This window comes from Falco biarmicus, chromosome 12 (assembly GCF_023638135.1).
Source record: "Falco biarmicus isolate bFalBia1 chromosome 12, bFalBia1.pri, whole genome shotgun sequence".
Lineage (NCBI taxonomy): Eukaryota > Metazoa > Chordata > Aves > Falconiformes > Falconidae > Falco > Falco biarmicus.
This window is the reverse complement of record NC_079299.1, coordinates 9,554,175-9,570,800: the sequence shown is the minus strand read 5'-3', so window position 1 is coordinate 9,570,800 and position 16,626 is coordinate 9,554,175. Positions and strand designations below refer to the sequence as shown.

The 16,626-nt window shown below is 41.8% G+C and overlaps 1 protein-coding gene across 18 annotated transcripts in view; it reads right to left on the bottom strand.

Moving 5' to 3' along the window:
• Window positions 1–16,626, bottom strand: part of ESRRG (estrogen related receptor gamma) — a 408,522-nt gene that overhangs the window by 337,243 nt on the left and 54,653 nt on the right. The window lies entirely within an intron of this gene.

Genomic DNA, 16,626 nt, shown 5'->3' with positions numbered 1-16,626 from the left:
GAAAGAAAGAAAGGGAAGACGGGGCGGGGGGGGGGGGCAGGGGGAGAAGCTATCACCTCTTCAGCAAATGACTCAGAGAAGGTACATCATCATCTTCAGACCCCAAAACCAAAACTATTTCTGAAATCTTCAGAAACGTCAGTGATGTAACTAACTGCGTAGAGTGTGTTTTTAATCTCAGGCAAAACAATCAGGTTTAACTATCCCTGAGTACTAAACCATTCACCATCTTGAAGTTTAAAATTTCAAAAAATCCTAATACTTATGTAAGCACATCCAGCTTGTTTTTCCTTAAAGAAACTTGCCTTACCTTTCTAACCCTCTCTTTGGTCTTTGCCTTGGTACAGAGACAGATGTCACAGAAGGCAACCGCGAACATATTTCACTGGGATATGTAGGCCATATCCTTTGTTATTACAGAAACAAAAATACGCTTGTTTTGATCTAACTACGTGTATTTAAAGAATTACCAGCAGAACAGAAAGCGAAGCAGAGAGGTCTGTTTAAGGTCTGGGTGTTCCAGCTATTTTTACCAAAGCTGCTATGGATTTCAATGGGAGCGTTGCACGCTGAAAGGTGAAAGGAAACCAGACCCAGACCAGAGCGAACCCAGGGTTGTGTACAAAGGAAAAGATGCTCACCCTATGGAAGGCACATGCAAGCTGAATTGCGTATGTTAAATTAAAGACATCTGCACTTTGGCAGAATTTGGACAATGACTCACTTATATTTAATTATGTAAAAATTTCAAACAGGGCGAACTCCACTGTAGTGACTCACATTAGTGCTACCACATGATATTCTGATAACTACATCAGTACATAACTCATGTCTCTGCTGCAGAATTTCTACAGAGAGAATGACATATTACCTGACTAGCATTAAAAGGACTCCATGTTCCCAGCAATGACTGGTACATTAAGTAATGCTTCAAAAAAGTAGCATATAGTACACCGAAGGTTTTTTTTTCCCTTGACACAAAACTACAGATCCTCTAATGACAATATTTCACTGTCATTCAAAAATCAATTTTCTGTTTGTGTTTTATTTCTTAAAATTTATAGAGTTGTGGGGAAAGATTCCAGAAGTAGAAACTTACATCATTTCGCTTTTCCTAACAAGAATTACAGTGCTGCAGAACTCCTCGGGCTTCCAATCCAAGACGCTCCCATCCTATCCTTACATGAGAGGCAAACACCCCCTCAATACCTTCAAGCACAAAACCTTCCGCCTAGCTCTGGCAGTGAGGGTACCGGGGTAGTTCCCACGTTTTGCTTCACAGGCGTTCTTGGACTTACCTCCTGCGCTTTTCAGCATAGGTTTGGCTTGCTTGGTTTCGGTCTGGACTATCAGAATTAATTGATTATGAGTCTTATGTCAGGCTAACAGCGGCTGATGACCTTGAAACGTCCACTGTGAAGAAAACCTATCTTGCATTATTTACCTTTGATTTTAAAAAGCAGCAAAACACTGTATTACTTACTTCAACGTTGTTAAGCAAATGGGGGCGGGGGTGGGGGGGGTGGAGAGGCACTTTGGTGATCTGTATCAGGTCCCTTTTCTGAGCTCTGAGAGCTGCTGCTTTTGTATCCTGGAGTACCACTGCATTACACTCCCATTAAACATTTGAAAAAGGGGATGTCCACTACAAGGCTTTCTAAAAACCATTTTTAGGCTTACTGAACATGCTGACAGGACCCTTCAGTAACAAAGGGATATACAAAAGGCGTTTTCACTAGAAAAGGAATGTATTAATGCGACAAATACAGCCTTTGTTAATGCCAGATGCTGACTATAGGTGTGAATAAGTAATATGATGAATGGGATGATGAGGAGAAAGCAATCTTAATTTTGCAATTAGTTATGTTTGTGCAACGTTTTGCACAACCATTGTAAGTCACTGGTAGACTACTGATTCAAAACGACAGCCTTCCAAAGGAGTTCAAACAGCTTTGAAAGCCACTATACCTTTTGAGCAACTACTTTAGAAGGCTAATGAAAAATGTAAATGATCTCAAGTGCTGGTTGTATGGTGAAAGTGTGATGTTGGGCTTGGATGTGCAAGTGCAGTGTGCTTTCTGCAGCTGAGAATGGTAAGAAGTAGGAGGGGTAGAGGATGCCCCAAGGGAATGTCCTGAGACAGTGCAGTGTTAAAAGGTATGGTAGTAAAGTCTGGCCTCGGAGTGACAGAACTGGTAGGAAATTATTGGAGGTGTTGGGACCAGCATGTGTAATGGGCTGGATCAAAAAAACAATGAGCAAGAGGAGAGGATCCACAGTATGTTATTCTTCCTTCCTAGCACCTACCAAAGAGAAAAAGAGCACCCTGATTATTCTACATCCTCTCATTCCACCTTTCACTTATTTCTTTTTCAAAGCACAATTTATCTTTTTTTTCTAAGGGTTCACATAAAAGTTAGATTTAAAATTGGAATCTAGATTAAAGCGCATTGCTACAACTGTTCCTAAGGGTAGAGGTAAACTGTCCAGAATGTGATAAGAACATGGGTGTTGAGTGATGATCGGCTCATAACCAACACATCCGAGCACACAAGAGTTCATTTCATCCTCGGTATCACCCCAGGGATCCACACCAGCCACAGCTGGTGCAGAGAGGTGTAAGACATACTGCCCCGTTGGCTCCATGATTATTCAATTCATGGGTTAGCACCACTGGGGAGCAGGACAGATGCCCTCACATGCCAATCAAAGGTGTTAAATTGGCACGCATCACAGATGTCCTGGTCCTCCTCCCAGAGGAGAACTTGGTCCTTTGGAACATGCTACCCACCAAGACAAAACTTCCCACTGACATTTGAATAGCAGGCTAATGAACATGAAGAGAAGAAAAAAGAAAAAAAAGGAAAAGAGTGAAGAGACAAGGTAAGACCTGTGCTTAAACCTTTATTACACAGGATACCTTTAGGTCAGACTCTCCACCACCTTTCAAACATGACACTAGAACACCCTGGGAATTCTGTTTTTAAATAGTCTGCTCATCCCTTACTCCAATAAGTAGTATGCATACTGTGCTGTTGTCAAGCTGTTTAGCAAAGACATTTACTTCTGCACAGAAACTCAGCCCCTGTGGTGCAGAAGAGCACAGCAGTGTGCTGTGACCCAGCTCTCAGCCAAGAGGATGAAGAAGATACCAGAACCAAAGAACAGGGTCAGAGACCATTTTTGCTGTACCCCAGCAAAAGCGTACACCCGGTTCAATGGCTTTAATGTTTTGACTGGAAGTAGGAATCATTTTTTAAAGGCTATTTTATCCAGTGAGAGAAGAAAAAGGGTATCACATGACTCTGCACCCTGGATGCTGTTTGTAGAGAGGCCTTAAAGTCACAGCTGGACTCCTGCAAATTATTTACTATGGTAAACTGATATTGAATATAAAACTTGAGACAGAATCACAGAGCAGGATTGTATGTACACAGAACTAAGCTTCAGTTCGGTCACATCTCTTCCAACTGACTGCAAGCATCTCTACAGTAAATATCCGAGGCTCAAACACCCCTTGGAAATTCATTAGCAAGCACAGCAAACAGCGGTCCCGAAAATAGCATCTTTCCATTCACAGCAATGACACATACCCCACTATATTATATGTTCAAAGAGGGAAGGGCAATCCTCTTCTAAACCTAGCTTCTCATGAACCTGAATCCAATCACACATTCCCTTTATAACAGCCATCTCTCTTGGTGCTACTCTACAAAATCTACATCGCATCACCACCACCTTAAAGGTCAGCTGTGATATTTCAATAAACAGTGAAACTGTGGTTTCCTTAAACCACTTGTATTCCTCTTGCTGCAGTCATTTTGGCTCTCCTCTACTGGTCTTGCTTAGCTCACTTTCATATGAATGTCAGATTTTGCATTTGCTGTGTGCTGTCATCTAGACTCCCGCTGTAAAACAGTTTGTTTTTTTCCCCAGTTGGTGCACCAGATTAGCATCCCCCCTCTCCCCCTCCAGAACAGAATGTAATTAAAGATCATGGGAAAATAACACACACACACACACACTAGTCATAAAGTTAGAGAATTTCAAGTTTGGTTCTGCTTTCCAATTTTACATGCTCCACTTCACTTCTGTATATAAAGAGAAATACAAATGGCTTTGGTCACTGGATATCTATTAACTCCTTGTGCATCAGATCCTGTGAGGCAGAGATGACAGCAAGATCCACAGCAGCTTATAAGAAAGGGCTCATGCCTCTCAGAATCATAGCCAATACACCAAAATTTAAGCCTTTTGCCCAAACAGTTCTCCCTCTGCTTACTGTGCAACAGTTATGAAACATAAGCCAGAACTGTTTCTATGTTCATAGCGTACAGGAAAATGTTTCATGATCTAGGTAAAATTTTTCATCTGAGAGGCCTGCCAGGATGATCAGTTTGATAGCCTCGAAGCAGAAGAACCACTTAGGTCTGCAAAGGCCAGTGTGGGAGATGCAGTGGCATGGCTGATTTAAAGCAGAGGCTGTTTTGTACGTCCCCACCCCAGCAGTGGCCCCTCCACCACAGGTTTTCTGGTGGTAGGACGGAAAAAACAAAGACCTTACTGTCTTTGGCTGTGGGGCTGAATGTCACCAGATGAGAAATAAACCGCATATCAATTAAAAAAAATAAAAGAAAAAAAATAAAAGAACTGCTTAAACTGCTTCTACAGCAGGGATAAAAATATCATCAAATTGCTATTTCTCATCACAAGAGTAAGCAAGAGGCAACTGTTGATCTTCAGTGTTTCCTGACAGGTTCTGAAAAGTAAAAAAACCTGCCAGGTGATCTTTCACTGTGAAGGCAGGTGGCAGTGGGGAGGCAACTCAGGATCCACATCTCAAGGTCTACCGTGGTTAAATCATATTCCGGTTTGTCTCCTTTTTTAGAAGGAGAAAGACAGTAACAGAGGTCACTGAGAAAGAAAACGTTCATGGCACATCACTTGACACACAGTATCACACCGACAGAATTTATGACTTGCCAAACCTGTACAACATTGTCTGTGGCAGATTTCGAAGAAATAAACCCAGATATTGTGATGCTTACTTAACTACAAAATTCCTCCCTCTCCCTGAGATAGGGAAGAAAGTAGATGTTCACCTTTACTGATGGTCTACAGTAATTATTTTTTATGGCAATTCTCCTCCATTAGTTAGAGGATCATAATGGAATAAATAGAAAAATGAGCTCAAGCCTGAGTATTCTACATTGTAATCTAAATTAAACTAGTATTACAAATTTGTTTACATATCTCAGTTGAGCTAGGCAGTTTCAAAAGTTACTTGCTGAACATAAACATGTCTCCTGATGCTACATTACCCACTATATGCAGTAAAATATATTCTAATGTAATACAATAAAACTGAAAAACCAATAAATGTTCCTATTTATTGAGAAATTGGACAAAAAATAGCTTATTGTCAGTTTTTAAAGACCGAAAATCAATAGATGATGAAAGGTTGTATTTTTTGTTACCATTAGACTGTTGACTCTAGCAATAAGTGGGATATGGATTACAACTGGGGGAGTAAAGAACTTGTGAGATATACAATTTGGAGCTTCTTGGGTTTTTTAGAAACTTAATTCCCAGTATTTGTGCAGCAGCGGCCATCTTGGCAGCACTGCTAATGAGCCCCAAGAGCACAGCTCCTCCATCTTGTTGACAAAGCCAGCCTTAAGTATCTTCCTGTCTTTCAGAGCATTTCTAAATTACAGGGGCTCTTAATCAGACTTGTAACTGCTAAGCATCAAGAGTAAAGGAGATCCAGCTTTCACATATATTCACATCCTGCCAATCGATAAAAAACAATAATCCTGAAACAACATAACGAAGCACCAGCGAGTGCAGTCCCACCTCTCCCATGGCCGGACTGGGCCCACCCAGCTGAGCCGCAGGGTGGGCTCCCCAGGCCCAGCCCCAGCGCCCCACACAGTCACAACGAGCACAGCCCAACGCCAGGTGGAAATCAGGTTAAACTGGATGTTCGGTTTGCGAAGCCCTTCAGCTCCCGTGCATTTCCAAGCCTGCTGTCCTTCCTCACGCGTCTGAGGTTTTCAGCATCTGGGCCCTGACTGCAAAGGTCCCATTCGAGTCTGCTATCTGCCTGTGGCCAAGTCCTGCCCTGAAGATACGGGAGGAGAGGGGTCTGGAAAATACAGATTGTAAGCACCTGTCTTCCCAGTAGAATTTATGCATGGGAGTCCGTTTAAAACCTGAATTTCTATATTCATTAAACAAAAAGCGCACAACCGTGCAGAGGCTGGGAAGGCATTCTTGTCTCACAGTGCAAACACATTAAAATGGAATACTAAAAAAATATGCAGTGATAAAAAACACTGAGCTAAACATAAACACTGCATCCAGAGTCCTTAAATAGTGATCTATGCCAATGTTTTTTCCAAGTGAACCAGTAGGTATGACCATTACATATAAACCCAAATATAGATGTTCTACCCTGACTATATTTCTAAACTCTGGAACAGAGTTTGAAAGGATGCCAATTATAAGAGGGAGTTAGGGCTGCTTTTAGGATTTATATTCTCTTTGTACATTTCATAATCATACAGCAGCGCAAGTCTTGCTAGATGGGAGGGTAACGCAGTAAAAGCCTCTCAGATATGCAAAAAACTGCCTTCAGATACGCAAATGTACTTCAAGTGGCCAGTGACCGCTGGGCCTGGAAGTCACAGGGAACTAGTAATGCCAGCTGACCTGCTCATGCAGTACCTGATTTTACAAGAGCACAGAGGCATGCAGTTATAAGTCTACAGGAAAAAAATACTTGCCAAGACCTTGAATGAGCTGAGGCTGTCCTGAAATGGCCATGCTACTGCTGGCCCTAGTCCCACACCTCCATAACAGAAAACTTTTGCTTGAAACTGAGGACAGCACAGATATCACTGATTTTCTTATCATGGTTCCCTTCCGTTTTCCCAGGTAGAAAGCTAGCTATTTCTGAAAAGGGGGCTGTAACCACATATGCATAATTACGTACCAAAAAAAGATTCGTGTTGTTCCTGTAAGCTTTTGCTTAAGTATACCATGGAAAATAACTTTGATGAAATAATTTGCCTAGAGCGCTGCTTGTCTGGAAGATTTCTATAATTTAACTGCAGTTCTGTAAATAATTTGGTGATAGACAGGCCATCAGCATAATTTGGTGCTAGGCCCATGCAACATTAAGGAAATGGCCAGCAGGCCAAAAATTAAATCTCAGCTGGGCCCTAGTATGTACAATGAACATTAAAAACCAGTCCATATCGATTCTTTTCTGGACTATGCTTACTCAAATAAAGATGTTGAATTTTCCCTTGGGAATTAACACAAAGAAATGTCATACTTCCTCTCAGTGAGGAAAAGATCACCCACATATGGTTAATCCTGCAGATCTCCATAAATATGTACAGTATTTTTGCACGATAATATACCAAACTACTGCCACAGCACAATTATATGGCATAGCATTTTGTACTGCTGCTGAACTAGTGGTTACTAGTCACTGCCAGTAACTCACCAAAGCCTCTCAGTTCTCCCGTGTTGTTAGCCTGTAAAATAGCAAAAATTATTACCCTGATTTTAGTCAAGCCTTAACTGAGACCGCAAGATAAGAGGTACAGAATAGTATGCAATGGTACATTGCACCTTTAATCATCTACCTACCTGAGATACTCAAGCAAGTAGTTAGACATCTAAATGTTCCAACTACAGACTTCAAATCCATGAGTTTTGTGGTACATGACTGTGCCCACATGATTTGAAAACTGGCATTCACATCCCCCCTCAATCTCAGCATCGCTTCAGCCCCAGGCAGATCAGAAACTCAAAGTCAATAGCAGAGCCAAGACCACACCTAAGATCTGGTATTTCAGCTGAAACAACGGGAGAAGCAATGACTGCAGGATGCTTCCCATTCATGTTCTATGTCTGGATGAACATTTTTCTATTAGAAATGTCCACAATCAGCACTGCCTTCCTGCATCACTAGATTGTAAATTAAGGTATGTTCTTGAAGCCTTTCTATGATCTTTACCAAATGAGAAGGAAATGGCAGGGAAAGTAATATACAAAATAAGGCAATAAAGCCATCCCTCTCAGCTTCAGTGAAAAACAGCCTTAAGCAGCAGACACACTTATACTTCTTTTTCAACTGAAAAACAGAGAAGGAGGTGAAGTACATGGGTTAAAAGCCAGCAAAAAGTAGTATAAAAAAAGCCCACCAGGTATTGTTGCAAGAACCTCTAGATAAGCATCTTAAATCAGGGTAAATTACACACCTCATGCTGGTGACTCGGTCATGGGAAATTATGAAGCTACGTGATGTCTCATTTGTTGTGCTGAAAACAAATGTAAATAAATTACTGAGAGAATCTCATTTACATTTAGAAATTCATCCCGATGCATGACATGACTGCTGATGGTTTTTTAAATGACACTTTGAGAAGAAGTGCCACTATTAAAAACAGATCATAGCCACCTTAGCAAGGGTCTGTGCATGTGTGCGTGCATGTGTGTGTGTGTGCATGCGCTTGAGTGTGTAACGGCAGATGTTCTAGAGAGATCTTTCAGATCATTGGGGAAAAGGCTTTCTTTTACCGTTTCAGAACCAAAATGGTGGTGTCAGAAGACAAAACCATCAATCTGTATTCTTCTGTGTATTTTTCCCCCTCCGGAGTGGGAAACAGAAAGACAACGTTATGGATTGGCTGCTGCCAGCACAACAGAAAGTGCAAATACTGAAATTGTAGGAACAGAAAATAGTGTGGCACGTCTCTCCATCATCAAGTGTAATAAAACTTCCCCTTAAATACACACACAAAAAGCCTTTCGCTAAGCTTTTATCTCCCCCCTCCAAGTCTCACATTTTAAGCTGTCACCGAAACAATTGAGAAGGATATCCAGGAAGCCATAAGATGGAGAGCAAGTTGAACCGTGGTTAGCTAAGCAGCATACATTCAGGCAAATATCCAAATGCTTTAGGAGCTGTCATTCTCCATCCCGCGTGGGAAGGCTGTGCAGAGACGGACTTGTTCATATCATGATTGCTCTTATTATTACAGCAGTGAAAACACTGCATACTAATGGATGTGTTTTCAGAAAGAAGGCTGTTAGATGGCTTTTTAGACTCTGTGCCTGGCTGTCTGGGCTTCAGTATCCGTTATCCCCTACCTCTTTCTTTGCTTCCCAAAGTTTGTAACATGAGGGTGAAATAAAACATATTTCCAAATGGGGACACAACAGTGTTCTACAACCCCACATACGGCAGCATATTTACATAAGCCTGCATAGGTCAGAGAGTTTATTTGTTAAGGGACAAATAAGCAGGCCATGAAATAATTATTTTTCATTGTGCCCTGCCAAACCTATCCAGCCAAAGGCTAAATTGAGCTGCTATTGTGATTATTTGAACTGTGGAGCCAAAAGTCTTCACTGAAAGCATCCCAGCTGTCCTAAATTTTATTCTGATGGCTAGTTTTCACACTAGCTCGAAACTTGCCAAAAATGCTCCACAAAACAGGCAGGCGGAAGGCTTCCTTTATCCAGACCTACATCAATTACTGATTTAGAGCTGTTCTGAGAACTTGATTATTAACAAATCACTTCCCAAAATTGTTATGACAAGATTCACATATGCAAATGGCAAGCTGCTCATATGTACACAGCTAGCAAAAGAAATTACTACAAAGGTTCCCAGATTTATTTATGGTTATTTCCTATTGTGCTTTACTGCAAATTAGCCACTAAAATATTAAAAGAAAGGGGAGAGATCCCGCTGCAGCACCACAGCTTTGACATACGGCGACATGGGAACACCCAAGCTGTAACAGCTCAACATGCTTCTGCCTTCCCCACCCCTCTGCAAAGAAGGATCTACCCGTGCCTTCTGGCATCAGAAGAAGCAAAAGCACCACGGTAGCTCCCAAGCTGCAAATTTGGTCAGCACACCAAGGAGCAGGTAGGATTACCCCAAGAACAGCTCGAATCACAGGCTTGGGAGGATATTTCGTACTTTAAACAGGGTTCACAGTGGAGGAGGGGGGACAACAAATATATTTTTTTAAAACTTCATGCTTCAAAGCTTAAATTAATCCCTAATAATGAAAGATTAGGATGAGAACATGTAGAGAGAAGATTATCCCATGTCTGCCCATTGTGAGGCTCTTATAACTTTCCTTGAGGCGCCTGGGGTTGGTCATTGCTAGAGACAGAACAGGAGGCTAGAAGGATTTGCTGACAATAGCAAGTTTGCTGACGACACCAAGCTGTATGGTGCAGTTGACACACTGGAGGGAAGGGATGCCATCCAGGGGAACCCTGACGGGCTTGAAAGATGGGCCTGTGTGAACCTCATGAAGTTCAACAAGGCCAAGCGCAAGGTCCTGCACCTGGGTCAGGCCAATCCCAAGCATAAACACAGACTGTGCAGAGAATGGATTGAGAGCAGCCCTGAGGAGTAGGATTTGGGGGTGCTGGTGGACGAGAAGCTCAACATGACCCAGCAATGTCTGCTTGCAGCCCAGAAAGCCAACTGAATCCTGGGCTGCATCAAAATAAGCGCAGCCCGCAGGTCAAGGGAGGTGATTCTCCCCATCTGCCCAGCTCTCATGAATCCCCACCTGGAGTGCTGCGTTCAGCTCTGGGACTCCCAGCATAAGAAGGACATGGACCTGGTGGAGTGAGTCCAGAGGAGGGGCAGGAAGATGCTCAGAGGGCTGGAGCACCTCTCCTATGAAGACAGGCTGAGAGAGTTGGGGTTGTTCAGCCTGGAGAAGAGAAGGCTCTGAGGAGACCTTACAGCGGCCTGCCAGTGCCTAAAGGAGGTACGAGAAAGCTGGAGAGGGGCTTTTTACAAGGGCATGTCGTGATAGGACAAGAGGGAATGGCTTGAAGCTGAAAGAGGGTAGGTTTAGATTAGATCTAAGGAAGAAATTCTTTGTGATGAGGGTGGTGAGGCACTGGCACAGGCTGCCCAGAGAAGCTGTGGGTGCCCCATCCCTGGCAGTGCTCAAGGCCAGGCTGGATGGGGCTCTGAGCAACCTGGTCTAGTGGAAGGTGTCCCTGCCCATGGCAGCAGGGTTGAACTAGATGGTCTCTAAGATCCCTTCCAACCCAAACTGTTCTGTGATTCTATGAAGGATCTCAGAAGCAACGATTTTGTACTTTGTACATTTCTGTTTAAATAACTAAGACACAAATGAAAGACAATGAGGTTAATTGTTTTGAAGAAATGAAATGCCCATCCTTTGGTATCAGGCTTTATGTACCACAACCCCAAGGAGACAAGCGCACCTCTCTGCAGCTGCCCTCCTTCTCCTCCACACCTCCTACTATTTTTCATCCTGTTTGTAATTTCACTGTAATATCCTCAGGGCAGCAACCACTCCACATTTACACATGAATTAGAACAACACCTCGCACAATGGCATACCAGTCCTGATTGGACCTGGACTGCTCCTGGGAATGCTACTATAAAAAGATCTCATAAATGTATAGAGCACAGCAAAGTAACACACACACACATACCTTTTATCACAGTTAACATCACCGGAGCATTAACTCTTTGTTTTCCCAATGCAGATGGTTTGACTTATTCCTAAACTCCAGGATGGCTGCAGGATGTGTAGCTAAGATCCAGCACACCTTCACCAGCATGCTCTGTGAAGTTAGGCGTTTCCTGTGGATGTCTGTATTTACTGTTTAATCAAATGACAGAAATGTTAGGGAGTCTCAATATAGATGTTGAGGTATAAGGTTGAACCTTGCTTAGGATTTCTATGGAAGCTGATCCAATGACAAGCTGGGGACATTCAGGATGAGGAACCAAAGGAAGCCACATCAGTGTCAGCCCCATCATCCCTGTGCACCTGTTACAGACCTACTGGGTCTTAACCTGATTAGCCCGAATTCCCTTCTAATTTTCTTCCTTCCTTGGAAGAGGCTTTTGACCTTTGAGCTAATATTTTAATATATTCTGGAATTTGAAATTTTGCATGTAATAAACTAGCTATTTTCTGGTACTTCAGATACAAACAGCTGCCATACAAATTTTTAACTTACTCTGGTATTCAGCCATTTTATTTTTAACTGAAAATATAATAAATAGAAAGATTTGAAAATCTTTATCAACGTATTTCTGTTTTTCCTAACAATTCTGACATACCAATTATTTTGCAAACTTTTTTTTTCTGAAGGACTATGAATGGCCAATGTGGTTCACAAAGAGCAAAAGGAAAAGGAAGGGAGCAGGTGTAGGTAAGGTAGCAGCAGATAGATAAATTACTTGAGTAGATGCATAAATTCAGTCACCCGAGCCCCCTTTAAGGTCAGTTTCCATGTTGGAGTCACTGATTCCAATATTTAATATTTAGAAAATATGGAAGAAATAGCAAAAATGTAAAAGATATTAAAAAAATCTTAATTGGAACAGAATGGCCACTTTGCCAGGCCTGTGTTCTGTGTCTGTAGGGCACCAGAAGTCCACCTTAAAAATCAACCACACAGACTACATCTGTTAGCAATCACATTAATTAGCTCTCAAAATAAAATAAAAAATGTACAAATGACTTTTTGTCAACTACCAGCTGATGGACCTCTTATTTATTAGACTAAAAACTCCACACAATCAAATTCTGTGGAAAAACCAAGATCATAATTTCTTTTTCTCTGGGTCCTGATGGGTTGGTAGCATTACAGGGCCTTCACGTGCTTTTCCACATAACCTTACACTCAATGCAAGTTTTGTCTGTGCCATAAATATGGAGAGTTTCTGTCTCACAGAAACGTGCTGGACATCCCTCCTTGTGGAACTTTCGCAGCCTGAGCACGTCAATTCTCTACGAACTTCCCGCAACTCATGACTTAACTCATGTTTCTTTTGCCCAGTGGACCCACGGTTCCAACCAAAGCAAACTCTACCCAGTGTCGTGCTTCCACTCAGAGGAACGATCATTCAGGAATGATCTTTTTACTTCTACAAAGACAGTAAGAGACCGTGGCCTACATGGAATAGGCTATTGACAACCCTACACTTACGCAGTCATAGTCAGATATGTGACAAAGTCCAATGAAATCCTATGAGGGAAAAATACAAATGACAGAGCTTAAAGAATACCGTTAGCTCCTAATTCAACAGCCCACAAATCTGTTCAGAACTTACAGAATTTATCACCAGAACAGGAACCTCACAACCTTCCACAGAGTCTCTTTTTAACAGACTTGTTGTCCACTGAACCAACAACTCTGTTGCTCACAGACAAGATATTTCACCAACTTAAGTACTATTAAAAGATGATTATGCACTGAGATTTCCTGAAATTGTATAACATTTGCATGGTATAACACATACTCTTACTTGTTCACTGCAGTCTGATTCAAAGTGCTATAAATATGTTTGCCCTTTCTGCTAAGCCCGCCTAAGGGATTAGCAACCCCCCAAAAGTTCAGTTGAATATTAACTGCATTAACTTTGCAGACTGTAACATACTGTTACACTCAAACAGCCTACGGTGCAGTATGGATGACTTGCTTAATAAAAAATGTTTTCATGCAAAGCCCTATTGCTAGAGAAAAAGAATTTGCTCTGTCAAAGGGGGTGACCTCTTCCATTTAACTTCATAAAGCAAACAAGTAAAAGGGAGATCTTTACAGGGATGTCCAGAGAAATGCTTATCATTTTGTCTATCAAACCAGATGGACTTCCCTCTGCAACACAGCACCAGTCCCACTCTATGTTAGAAATTAAGTCAGTTCACCATGAAAAAAAACACGTGAAATACAGTAGCAAAGTGCCATCCACTGTAGTAGTGCGAAGTTAAAAACTAGAAAAGAAGTATGACTGTTTGCTTACTTATTTTGTTAAGTAGTACTTTGTGTGCCAGCTCCCATAAAGAAAAAAAACGTGTGCCAAATGACTTTCCAGCAGAAAGTTACACAGCACTGAAGACAAATAAAAGCAAACGGAAATATTTAAAAGCTGGTAGAGGGAGAGTTGACAGGAGTGTAAAAGGGAGCTGACTTGATAGCTAATGCCAAAAGTCAAGGAAGAGCAGGTTCTTAAACTTCCTAAGTGAAAAGCTCCCAGGCAGAAGGTAACTGGCAGTATCTGATCAAAAGATGAAGGAAAGGAAGAAGAAAGAGGAAAATGAGAAGAGCTGGAACACATTTCTGAACGTTACAGGGTATAAAGTGGGACCAGTAGAGTTGCTTGAAGTATCCAAAAGATTGTTAAAATACTCTCAAAGATTAAAAAATACTCCTTCATTACAATCACAGTAATACCAAAATGCAGAACTTCTCTATTATCTGCTGAAAACAAAAATTGCATACACATTTTCTTTGCTTTTATAAAAATAAGTAGATGAAACAAACCTGCTCTATGTTGTTGTGGGAACACGCAACAACTCTCAAAAAGCCCTTGATACCAAGCGCCACAATGAAACCTTTCTCATGCAGTCTTCAAGGATCACATCTGTATCTATTTGTAAAAACACACTTTCCCATACAAAGAGTCTTGAGTGTAATCAGAAATTAAATCAAAACTTTAAGATTTAGAAACCATCTTTCTCCATAATGTGATATGCTTACTTGCTTATGCCATTCACCATCACCATTATGTTGTCTAGAAATGAAGACCAACAATAGATGCTGGTAATTACACAAGAACTTAAACTGCAGAGAGCCTCAGCCCACAGCATTAAACTGGAATTAAAGCTCTACAGGAAAACTGAAACATTTCACTCCCTGCAATCACCTCCCTCCCTTGCACACACACACACACACGCTGGACACCTGCTACCCACCAGCCAGATGGGACGGAATTCTCCTGAATCAGATCTTGGATTTTTAAGCTCAGCTTGAGTTCAACTGGATTTCAAGACATCAAAATATATTACCGTTTCACATTTTAAAAATTACAGCAATGTTCGGGGACCCCTAGTTTCAGCATTGTTTGCACAATTAGATATGTATTAAAGTGGGATTATTGCCCCAAATGTACTAATACAAATAAATAAAATGCAGCTTGACAACATTTAATTTAATTACATATGCTCACTTAATACATGAAAAACAAGCTGATTTTATATCAGCACATTAAGTGAGATTGGGAATTTAGCTAATCCGTAGTGGCCAGCAGTGTTTTTTCAAAAGTCCATAAAGGCAATTTAGCAGTCCAAACTCACTTAAACATTGTAGGAACTGGCCCTTAATGGACAGGTATCATAAAATATTAACACATGTAAGAAAAAACTGGGAAGCATTACATTCCTAGAGAATTTGCTAAGCTTGCATAATGTAACATTTACCATCAATAAAGTTTCTTCAGTTAAGAGACCTCTAGCCTGTTCTTCAGGAGGAGGTCTCTTTCTCTTTCTACCCCAGCAGCCCACCTCCACTGAGCCCCCGTTCCCTGCACTTTGGTGGGCTGCTCGCAGCTAGCAAAGTCGCATTTTTAATTGGGACTGGCCTCTGAAATAGTCTTTCTCCACCTTCTCGGTCGGTCCTGAAACCAGTTTGAGCCTTGCAGGGGGGTTAACAAGCCATCGGCCAGCAGCAAGATGTTCTCTGCAGGAACCACCAGCATCTGGAAGCTGGTGCCAGTGGTGTTTCGCCAGAGCCGTGCCTGGCAAGTGCCAAGGCACAGAAATGCGATTCTTGCTTGCTTGGCCAGCCTTGGACTGACCTTTTGTCATAACGGGGAACAGGAGTTTTGCTAGTGAACACAGAGTTCTGGTCTACACGTTTTATAAATTGATTATTTTATTGATGTAAAGTGCCCAGGTGCCCTCGTGACAGTCACTAATATAGATTTTGAAAATAAAATTAATTAAGGGCCAGTCTGGACCACCTTTACTGTCACCATGTAGTACCCTTTTCTACAAGTAACAATGCTATCAACCAGCGAGCACAAGTATAGTGTTTGTAGAGTATTTCATTACATCTCAAAACACTCAACTATGGAGGTCAAGATCACCGTCACCTACCTACGCGCACACACGCACACACACACACAACTCACTCTTGTCTCCTACCTTCCGAAAGGGGAACCGAAGCACAGAAAACTTAACCGACAAAAGTCCGTGCCGAAGCACCAGCTCTGCTGCACCGGGCTCTGTCCCTCCAGACCACGGCAAGAGCATGGCACGGTGCGAGCCCGAGCAGGAGCAGAGCAGCCTGGCACGCAGGCTAATCTGAATTACACTCATCCAGCCCTTGAAATGGTTCCTCATTAGCTGCGGGTTAATGGAGTCCCAATGAGTAGTGTTATTTTCATCCCCTGCCTACTGAACATGAAATTCATTTGCAAATATCCTGTAAAATACTGCAAAGCAAGCCAAAGAGATATGACAACATAAGAGGCATACTATTTATGGAATGCACTTACCGTCATTTAGAAAAGGAAGCTGACATGAGCAACAGCCTAAATTTAGCAACACATTTAGTTTTTATTCACTAGTCACAATGACAACATTTCAGAAGGCTACCGCACACCTTGTGCGCCGAAAGGTTCCACTGAAATCAAGACAGACTTTGATCTGAAAGGAATTTAGGATGAGCTCCTTAATGAATACAACACTGAGTTAAATTAAGGCAATCACCATCTTGACTTTCTATTCCAAGTAGATATAA